Raw genomic sequence first — 10,931 nt, 5'->3', positions numbered from 1 at the left:
GAGTTAATGTTAAATTTGTATTGCTAAAAGAGATATCAAAAACTGTGTCACTGAGTTTCAAAGGGAAATGGAGTTGATCTGATTAATAAACTACTTAACGTAGAAACATACAGCTTTTATATGGGAAGAGGGAGAAAAACAGCTATTATTCATGATTCAAATTGAGAAGAACTTTTCTATCTATTATCTATTCACTAGCTAGAAATGAATACTGAAATTCCTCATTTGATGACTACCGGATCTGATTAAAATAGTTGACTTTCTGTTTTTTTCCTTCCTCCCCTAATAAAGAACTGCATCTAATTTGTATGTTACTCTGATGTAACAGTTTAAACAGGAGAAAATGAGAAGTTCGAAAAATAAAAGAACTTTCCAAAGAAAAATGAAGTGCTATCACTGAAATCTTTATTTATCTGGAAAGAAAGGGCTAAAACATTACCTCAGAATTCAAGATTACTACTTCAGTGGGGCATAATATAAAACCATTCTAGTGGTGAAACATCAGAAGACATAATCCTTTTTCAAAGACCTTTTGTTATTTTAATGTCTGACAAATTATACTTTTAAAAAAAGAGAGAAAAACAGAAAGAGGGAGAAGGAAAACACTTACATTTAAGAGGTTTCTTTTACTTCAGAAAAGGAATTTCCCTGTTTAAAAAGTTTTAATTCTCTTCTACCAATGGTATCTACTAGGCTGGATATGTATTAACATAAAAGTGGAGTTATTTACTTTCAATGGGATTCAATACAAAGTTACCACCAAAGATTTTTTGCATCAAGTTGTTATGGCAACTCCACTTTAGCAAAGGCTTTTGTTTTGTCCATGATAATTGATAGTTAGTCCTTAGACTTAAGTTGTTTCTTTAAAAACTGTATCCATATACATTGTTGATATTTGCCTGTGAGAGAAAAAGACATTAAGGTGCACTACAATTTTGCATTTCATTTTTTATTAAAAATAACATGGTGGAATTAATATACATGTGCTATTCTTCCTTAGTGTTGGAATGTGAACTTCATTTGTTTATTTTTGAAATTAAAAACACAATTTATAAGATAAAAGTTGAAGGAATTTTATCTGAATGAGTCTAAATGCAAGCAAAATGGGGTTGACTCAAAAGTACTTATTTATGTATAAATCACATTTGGAAGCCAACCATTCAAAGCAACCCTGGGCAAGGTGAAGATTAAAAATGTTTTTTTTAAAAAATCAAATTAAAAAAGTAAAAGTGAAAAAAAAGAAAAAGAAAAGAAAAAGGGGGCAGCAAGAAAACATAACAAAGCTAGCATTCAATAAGCTGACCCTATTAGACCAGCGTTTCCCAACCGGTGTGCCGCGGCACAGTAGTGTGCCGCGAGACATGGCCAGGTGTGCCGCGAGAAGCTCCAGCTGGGCGGGGCGCTGCCGGCGCCCCTGCCTGAGTGTCGTCCTGTGGATGGTCTTGGGCTTCACAGTCGCTTCCTAGTTCCCTCTCCTCCCACCGCCTGTGTCTCCCGCCGTCGCCTCCCACCAAGCCGTCGCCCGTTGCCATGGGTTCCTCGAGTGGGAGCTGCCGCTTCCCTCCGTTCAGCTTAGCCACGCTGCCGTAGAAAGCACAGAGGTTATTGCCACCGCTTCTGCCTCCACTCAGGGAGCCACCGTGGTCACCGCGCCTTTTCCTCTCGCTCAGCTCAGCCACGATGGCTCCCTGAGTGGAGGCAGAGGCGGCGGCAAAAACCTCTTGGAGGGGAAGCGCTGACGGGCTCTCCTCCTTCCCCACCCCCGCGCTTCTCTCCCGCCCTGGCTTTTGCTTCGCCCCATGATTTCCCCGCAATTTCATCCAGGCCACCTCTTGCCTCCTTTTGAACTGCGGGGAAATCTGCGGGCGAAGCAAAAGCCAGGGCGGGAGAGAAGCGCGGGGGTGGGAAAGGAGGAGAGCCCGTCAGCGCTTCCCCTCTGCCAAGCTGCCTGCTTGTCCTCGCGCCTCGTTGCTACCTCCTGCCTTTTTCCAGGGGCCTTTGGAAGGTACCCAGGGAAGGGGGGGGATTGGGGGTGGCTGCAGCGGCTTCTCGTCCTCCTCATCGGGCTGCTAAAGCCCGCCCGGCCCCTCTTGCATGCAGTCCCTTCACCGAGTGCTTTTTTCTTCTCACAGCTGAGGCAGGATTTGGAATGTCAGGGGGGGGGTGCGTGCGGGCTCCGCATCCCCCTGCCACCCGGAACATTTAAAATAAGAAAAACCTTCGCCGGCCTCCGCAGAGAAGAAAGGAAGAGAGAGAAAGAGAGACATAGCAAGAGAGGCAGAGAGAGAGAGACAGAGAAAGAGAAAGAGAGAGAAAGAAAGAGAGCTAGCAAGAGAGAGAAAGAGAGACAGAGAAAGAGAGACAGAGAGAGAGAGAGATAGCAAGAGAGAGAGAGAAAGAGAGAGAATGAAAGAGAGATAGCAAGAGAGGCAGAGAGAGCAAGGGAGAGAGAAAGACATATAGGGAGGGAAGGAGGGAGAGAGAAAGAGAGCAAAAGAGAGAGGAAGAAAGAAAGAGGGATGGAGTAAGAGAAAGGAAGGAAGAGAAAGAGTGAGGGAGAAATAGAGCGAAATGGAGGAAGATTTTTTTTTTGTCAAAACTTTTCTTTAGCCCCCCCCCCCCCCCCCCCCCGGTTCAGTGTTCCCCAGGATTTTGAAAATGTGAATAATGTGCCGCGGCTCAAAAAAGGTTGGGAAACACTGTATTAGACTAATGTCTGGGAAGGTTGAATGTCATCAACCAATGTGATCAAACAATCTATCATATATATTGAAATGTCTATTACAGTGTTTCTCAACCTTGGGGATTTTAAGATATGTGTACCCCAGCTCCCAGAATTTCCCAGCCAACATTGACTTCTCAACTAATAATTGAACTATGTAGTAACCTTATAGCTAAATAAGAATGGTCTCACAAAGGTCCTTTGTCAGACACTATTTGAAGCCACAAAGTTCTTCTCCCTGTTATGTAATGGAAAGTGTTGAGCATTTACATTCTGCTCCAGCTGATAGCATGATTGTGATTGGGATGAGATTGGATGAATGGGTTTAAATGTTTGGGTTTTTAAGATTTGGAGTTTGTGGCTGGAGTTTATAATTTATACCAGTATTTTGTATTGATTTTATCTTGTAAGCCACTCTGAGTCCTCTGGAGAAGGGCGGCCTAGAAATTATAATGAATGAATGAGTGAATGAGTGAATGAATGAATGAATTTCAATACTAATGTATGTCGATGGCTTAAGTTTTATTTCCTGTACCAAGATTAGCCTTAGAAATTGTTGACCAAACTAGTTGCTGAGTGTGAAAGAGAAAAATTGAGGATAAGTTATAAGAAAACAAAGGTAGTAGTTTTGGCAGAAGTAATATTAAACAAAAATGGGCAATTAATGTCTAATAAATACAGCAATGTTTAAACACCTGGCAATCGTCTTTTATAAGTTCTGTTTATGGAAAGCCCATTTAAGTAGTGTTTTAGCAACTGCTGAGGATATAGTGAGCATTATTCTGAAATTTCACCATTCTAAAGGACAAATGATAGTTCATGCAATTAAAATACTTCAAGGTAACTTTATAACTCATATATTGTATGTGGATACAGGAAAGGATACCTTCTATCTCCATTAGAATACATCTGGCATTGTTGGGACACTATACAGCTTTATACATCTATATAAAGATGCATACATTTATACAGGTATACATTTGTATAAAGCTAAAGCTATAATTAAATTGTAGCTTGAATTTGCACCCCTATGGCCTCTCAAATTCATATTAATTCTTGGACCAGAGAAAGCCACATTAGATATTAGAAAACAGAATACTATTATGAACAGATCCTACATACGTACATTCTTAATTGCTCTTAACAATATTTCCAGATTTTTTTCTGTGTCATATAGATGAGCGTTTAATAGTAGTGTATTACGGTAATTCTCAGTACTGAATAGAGGACGGACTAGTAACATCCCACAAGCCTCCCCTCTGAATAGTCTTGAAATAATTTTTAAAAAAAATATTTACTACTGTAAATGCCCTTCTATTTCAGCTAACTAGAAAAATCAGTGGGAAAATCAGTTAAAATAAATGTAAAATAAAGCAAAGCATGTACGGTAAATAAATAAATTTTTACCGAATTTGATATCAGTAATATTTGAGTTTCAAGAATTATACTAACTGCAATAGCAGTACAAAGTGGAAGTCTAAAATCTAATAGAACTAATCAGTGAAGGGCTACCAAAATTTTTACTACCACACTGTGGGTGTGGCTTATGCAGGATGCCCTGCATTTTCTTTCAACATCTTTCAGTGCAAATTGGGTCCTCTGGGGTGGAGCTCCATTTTTTTGCTAGCCAACTGATCCACCCCTCCTCTATCCAGGCAGTAGCACAGTAACTCAGCTAAAGAAGCATGCCTTCTTCACAAAGCAGCCGTTGAACTAATGAAGTTAGTTTGCAACCAACTGAAACGTCTAACCCAAATGGACATGGACATTATACTTTTTCTTGTTCCTTGTCTATTGCTTTGATTATAATACTACTCTTTCAGTAAAATAATATTTTCTCATGTTGCTTTTGATCTTTCCCCCAACTAGCTTCAGACACAATCTGAAGTTAGTTGGGGGAAAGATCAAAAGCAACATGAGAAAATATTATTTTACTGAAAGAGTAGTAGATCCTTGGAACAAACTTCCAGCAGACGTGGTAGATAAATCCACAGTAACTGAATTTAAACATGCCTGGGATAAACATATATCCATCCTAAGATAAAATACAGAAAATAGTATAAGGGCAGACTAGATGGACCAGGAGGTCTTTTTCTGCCGTCAGACTTCTATGTTTCTATGTTTCTAAAAGTATACAGTGATACCTTGTCTTACAAACTTAATTGGTTCCGGGACGAGGTTCTTAAGGTGAAAAGTTTGTAAGACGAAACAATGTTTCCCATAGGAATCAATGGAAAAGCAATTAATGCATGCAAGCCCAAAATTCACCCCATTTGCCAGCCTAAGCACCCGTTTTTGCGCTGCTGGGATACCCCTGAGGTTCCCCTCCATGGGAAACCCCACCTCCGGACTTCTGTGTTTCTGCGATGCTGCAGGGGAATCCCAGCATCACAAAAACAAGCGCTTCACTGGCAATGGAAGTCCGGAGGTGGGGTTTCCCATGGAGGGGAGCCTCAGGGGAATCCCAGCAGCACAAAAACGGGCGCTTTGCTGGCAATAGAAGTCCAGAGGCGGGGCATCCCAGTGGCGGTGGTGGGTTTGTAAGGTGAAAATAGTTTGCAAGAAGAGGCAAAAAAAATCTTAAACCCCAGGTTTGTATCTCGAAAAGTTTGTATGACGAGGCGTTTGTAAGATGAGGTATCACTGTAATTTGTAAAATGAAAAGAGAAACATGTGGCAGGGCTGCTTTGATAAGTTAATAGATGCTGATTATATTTATTTCGACCTCCAGAAGCAATTAATGGGGCAAATGAAAAATGCAGATAACCCCAAAGTTAAAACTCTACTTCCTTCTAAAAATACCGGTTGGCTTGAAATGAAAATTGTGTGCTTTTCACCAACAGATTATTCTTTAAAAATTCCTACAATTTCTGAATTCTATTCAAAATTCTGGGTGTTAAGTGAATTTAGACTTAGTTGGGTAAACTAGATGCAGAAGACTGGGTTTTAAAAAAAACATTTGCAGGGTTCTCCCTAATGTGCTTGTTTTCATCCAACTTTTTTTTTGGCTTATGCTGCATTTGTGTTTTTCTTTTGGGCTCTTCAACTATGAACTGAACCCATTGGCAACAATAAATCTCAATGGAGTAGCATCTTGTTGATAGCATCACCAAGAATTTAGTGAGGGATCAACCAAGTCAAGTCATGGAAAACTGTACCACCTTCATTTTCGTCAAGGTTTTAGATATGAGTTAGACCAGGAATGCACAATCTCTGCCAGCTTGAAGGTAAGATCAGGTTTTGCACAGATCAAAGGTCACATTCCAAAACATTTTCAGCAAAATAATAAAGCATATTTTTCTGAAAGTAATTATAACAATAAATAATAGACACAATCAATTATGTTTATTTTCAATCTGAGGCCAGAAAACAAAATAGACATTGAAGGTAATGACAATTTTTGGATATGGAATGTTAATTGTGCATTGGTATACAATGATGATTCATCTTGAAAATGTGCAGTGTTAGGCAAGTCTCCTTGTAAACTCTTTTGCATTGTTGCTCAAATCACTTGAGGGGAAAAAATGCAACTAGATTGTTTTCTATTGAGGACCTCTATATTGCAGGAGCCTAAAGAGGGCTGAGCAAATATCTATCCGACCCCTATCTAAATATCAGACCGCTCACATTCTGGACATACTGTTTCAACTCCTTTCCCTCATGATGCTGCTACAGAGCATTGCATGCCAAAACTAGACAGTTTTCCTCCCTCATGCCATCACTCTGCTAAACACTTAATTCCTACAGCACTGACTTATGCCTAAGGATGTAGCCCATGTAGTAGGGCTGTATTGCTTTTATCTTCATCTTTCCTATTACCTTCTCCTATTGATATTTTATGACATCACTTTGTTGTTTGTCTCTTATGATTTATGATTTATTTAATGTACATTATTTTATAATGTATACTAGAATATTCCAGTCTATTCTAAAGAATATTTTATTCTATATTCTATTCTACTTCTTGGAAGTGCATAATAAACAAGAAGTTATCTCCCGTTGAAAATAAACTTCTCTTGAAACAAGTTTGGAATGAAACATCTCTTCATGCCTCATTACAGTCTTAGTACTTTATTATTTGGACCAACACATTTGTTCAAGCAATAAGACTTTTCACCAGAGGTAGGCTCCTGCCGGTATGGCTAATTGCGTGGACCTCCACAGCTCTGGAGTGCGAGTGTGGGCTCGAGCACAATTTTGCTTTCCTCACCTGTGCAGGTAGCAAAATCTCACACGGGGACGCATGTGTATATGTATTGCATTGGCAGTTCTGTGTTAGCAAAAACTTCAGAAGAGAAGGATTTAGGGGTAGTGATTTCTGACAGTCTCAAAATGGGTGAGCAGTGTGGTCGGGCGGTAGGAAAAGCAAGTAGGATGCTTGGCTGCATAGCTAGAGGTATAACAAGCAGGAAGAGGGAGATTGTGATCCCCTTATATAGAGCGCTGGTGAGACCACATGTGGAGTACTGTGTTCAGTTCTGGAGACCTCACCTACAAAAAGATATTGACAAAATTGAACGGGTCCAAAGACGGGCTACAAGAATGGTGGAAGGTCTTAAGTATAAAACGTATCAGGAAAGACTTAATGAACTCAATCTGTATAGTCTGGAGGACAGAAGGAAAAGGGGGAACATGATCGAAACATTTAAATATTTCAAAGGGTTAAATAAGGTTCAGGAGGGAAGTGTTTTTAATAGGAAAGTGAACACAAGAACAAGGGGACACAATCTGAAGTTAGTGGGGGGAAAGATCAAAGGCAACATGAGAAAATATTATGTTACTGAAAGAGTAGTAGATCCTTGGAACAAACTTCCAGCAGATGTGGTTGGTAAATCCACAGTAACTGAATTTACACATGCCTGGGATAAACATATATCCATTGTAAGATAAAATACAGGAAATAGTATAAGGGCAGACTAGATGGACCATGAGATCTTTTTCTGCCGTCAGTCTTCTATGTTTCTATATGCGTGCACATTTCGGTGAGGTTTTTTACTTCCCCTCATGCGGAGAAGCAAAAAACCCTCTCCGAAACACACATACCCATGCAAGATTTTGCGTCCAGCACAGGTGTGGGAAGCAAAATTGTGCTCGGTCCCACACTCACACCGCCACAGCGTGGAGCTACACACAATTAGCCATACCGGTAGGAGCGCACCATTGCCTTTCATTATTTAAAATACTTCTCAGTAGTTCATTTCGCAATAGTTTCATATTTTATGTGTGTAATTGTACCTATTGTAGTTCTAGTACTCAACTTTTGCATAGAGGGGCCTTGCTCTTTGAACTACTTCAATGATTCTAAGGCAGGCCTATCAAACTGGCGGCCCATGGGCCAGATGTGTCAAGTGCAGGCCACACCCACCTCAGTTCCGCAAAGCAAAAAACACTGTGATACATCACTTGACATATCACATTTGACACTCGTGATCTAGGGCATGAAAACATTATCCACATAATATGCACAGCAGATTTGGCTTGCCATAGTTAGTGTTCTAAGGGTTGAAAATAATTTCCCCTAGACTCAACTAAAACATACCCATGTGGTAAAATAAATAGGAACATCCAATGGAAGTACCTGTATTTTAATATAGGTACATTTAATACTGGGCAGTCAAAGATTTAGAAGACACTTCAGAATTGTCTACCTGTTTTCCCCTGTGGCAGATAATAACTGTTAATTGATTTGCTTATAAAGTTTATTTAAATAGATATTAAGCTGTATCATTTTTCATGAAGGTGTGAACACTGCTAAGCTTCTTAAATCTTCATCAGATAGGTTCTTTAGGATGTTAATATGTGTTAATATGAAATTTAGAAATAAGTTTGTAGTAGTATTACCTATACAATACTAATACTGCAAGAATTGGAGATGTGTATATGTATGTTTGTGCATGTATCTAAATACATAGATGGACACAGATTCCTTCAAGCATATTTATAACCCTTAGTATACTCTATTGTGTAATCCTCACAATAGTGCATAGTAATATTTATCATCTTTGTAGGTGGGTTTTACTAAATCTACTTTTTGCTAGAAAAATCTTGAGATTTCTGGATGTAAAACATTTTTAAATCCTTGTTATTTTTAAGACAAATTTATTTTTGTGGCTATACTGTGTCTGTTAATGAACTGCTAATACAATTCTCTTGTTTTCTGTGCTTCTTTCAAATTTCCTTTTGATTTTAATGTTACAAATTGTTTATTAAAAACACCTTGTATAACATAACTATTCGATCAGGCATCAATAAACCAAGTGAAATGTTTTTTATAATCTAAAAAGATGTCATTTTGAAAAATGTATTATCAGTATCTTGAAACTGCTTTCTTCAAACAATGGATGGATGAATGGACATTTTTTTGAAATACATACATCTCCAATGAAAAAAAAAAGAACAATTGCAGAAATATTTAAACATTCATAACCTATTATTTTGTTATGTTTTAAATGACTGAACTTCACATGGAGGTGAATATTAAAGACTCCAACATGAACCAACCCTAATATACTATAACTATATGTGAACCAAGTATCTTTATATTAAGGATTTTTAAAATCGCATATCGTTAAATTTATTGAACAAAATAATACACAACTAGGCAGCTGAATTACTTTTTCTACTACAACCAAAAACACTGTAGATAAGAAAAGTCAGATTTTTTTTAGATAAAACCAAAGGATCTGTATCCAGCTTGACATAATGTTTAATTAGATTCTCTGCAAGCTCCACAAGAGTATGAAAGCAATTGTCTTTTCATATTATATGAGATTGCCTAACAAATAGACATGAATTATGATGAACGGTGTTCTATGTCTGAGTTGTATACAGATGCTGCAACCTGTGAGACACCAGTACTAAGAATCTAAAACTCTGTCTTCCTTCCCAACTAATAGCAGATGATTTGTTCTTGGCGCAGGTGTTTCTGCTGGAGAAAATATGCAGAGTTCCACTACACTGGAATTTAGCTAATTCAATTGAAGAAGATAATGTACTATCACTGAGATGAAAGGACAGAAACATTCTTTTTATTCAATGTTTTGAAATGAGCAAAAAAAAAACCAAAAAACCCCCAACAATCCCAAAAACCCACCCCGTGCTAACTCTTAAAAACTTGTCCGTAAATAGGTATGACATTATTAAGGTACATGGATTTAGATTTCATGAAATCATATATTAGTTGCATTTATTCATGAATTATGTCGACAAGTTGCAAGGGAAGTACATATATCCCTCAAACAATATCGACTATCTTAAGGATATTTTTATGATTTATTTCCAAATGAAGAAGTCTCTCATAGATAAGTAAGACTTTTGCTTATTAGGTTTTATGTTGTTCTATTCATGAAAGCTCTAATGGAGCCTTTGGTACTGAACAGGACACCAATGACTACTTGAAAGTGCACCCATCTTTTCTTAAAGTAAGAACTTCATGATATGTGGCTAACTCTGATCCATTAATCAAGAAATGATGGTGTAAATACTCTTTGAACTAGTTATTTCAATGCCAATCTTTCACTTATGTGACATTTTTGTATCTTTCGTGGTCAGTCATATATAAATGTTTCTTCTCTTATTACTCATTCAATGGAGGCTCTTATCTCTCATCTAAAATACAGCAAGGATTTCCATTTTAATTTTTGTGCAGAACTAAGTGTTGCCCTTATCCATGTGTGTGTATAATTTCTTGATGTGCTGATGTTCTATTGTTTTAAAAATCTTATTAGCATAGAGTTTAAAAGCAGTTTTAATACCTGCCATAGATTTCGAGTTTTCTTATCTCAGCTTCAACATTCAACTGCAGTTGACATCCCAAATCATGTCATTCATTGACTGAAATATGATAAAGAATGTTACTGCTGTATACATTCTGCATACAACTTCCCTACTGATCAGATGCAACATTTTTAAACTCAAATTTAAGATTACAGTAAAAGACCTGGTATCTAGTAAAATTAAAGATCTAATATCCACTTACATGGATTTCTAGTGGTGATAAAGGCTACATCACAGTGTAACACAACTAGTCAGGATTAATCATGTAGGCCATCTTTCCCATTTGATTATTCCCCTGCTGAAAATCAGTAATTGTGAAAAGATGCATACAACTCTATCCACATGATTTTGGCATCCAAATTCAAAGCACAGCTTAGGAGAATCATATTGTTCAAAGTGTTGGCTAAAATTCAAAGTGTTGGCTACAAATGCC

At 37.9% G+C, this 10,931-nt stretch overlaps 1 protein-coding gene across 1 annotated transcript in view; it reads right to left on the bottom strand.

Moving 5' to 3' along the window:
• Window positions 1–388: 388 nt before the first annotated feature.
• The window catches only part of FAM204A (family with sequence similarity 204 member A), a 47,552-nt gene continuing 37,009 nt past the window's right edge, over window positions 389–10,931 (bottom strand). Inside the window, exon 9 of the mRNA XM_070752624.1 lies at window positions 389–899. The gene's annotated coding sequence lies outside the window, so the exon portion shown is untranslated. The remainder of the gene's footprint in view (window positions 900–10,931) is intronic.

The sequence above is a fragment of the Erythrolamprus reginae genome, chromosome 5 (genome assembly GCF_031021105.1).
Source record: "Erythrolamprus reginae isolate rEryReg1 chromosome 5, rEryReg1.hap1, whole genome shotgun sequence".
NCBI classification, from domain to species: Eukaryota; Metazoa; Chordata; class Lepidosauria; order Squamata; family Dipsadidae; genus Erythrolamprus; species Erythrolamprus reginae.
Note: the sequence above shows the minus strand (reverse complement) of the source record. Positions and strands in the feature narration are given on the sequence as shown.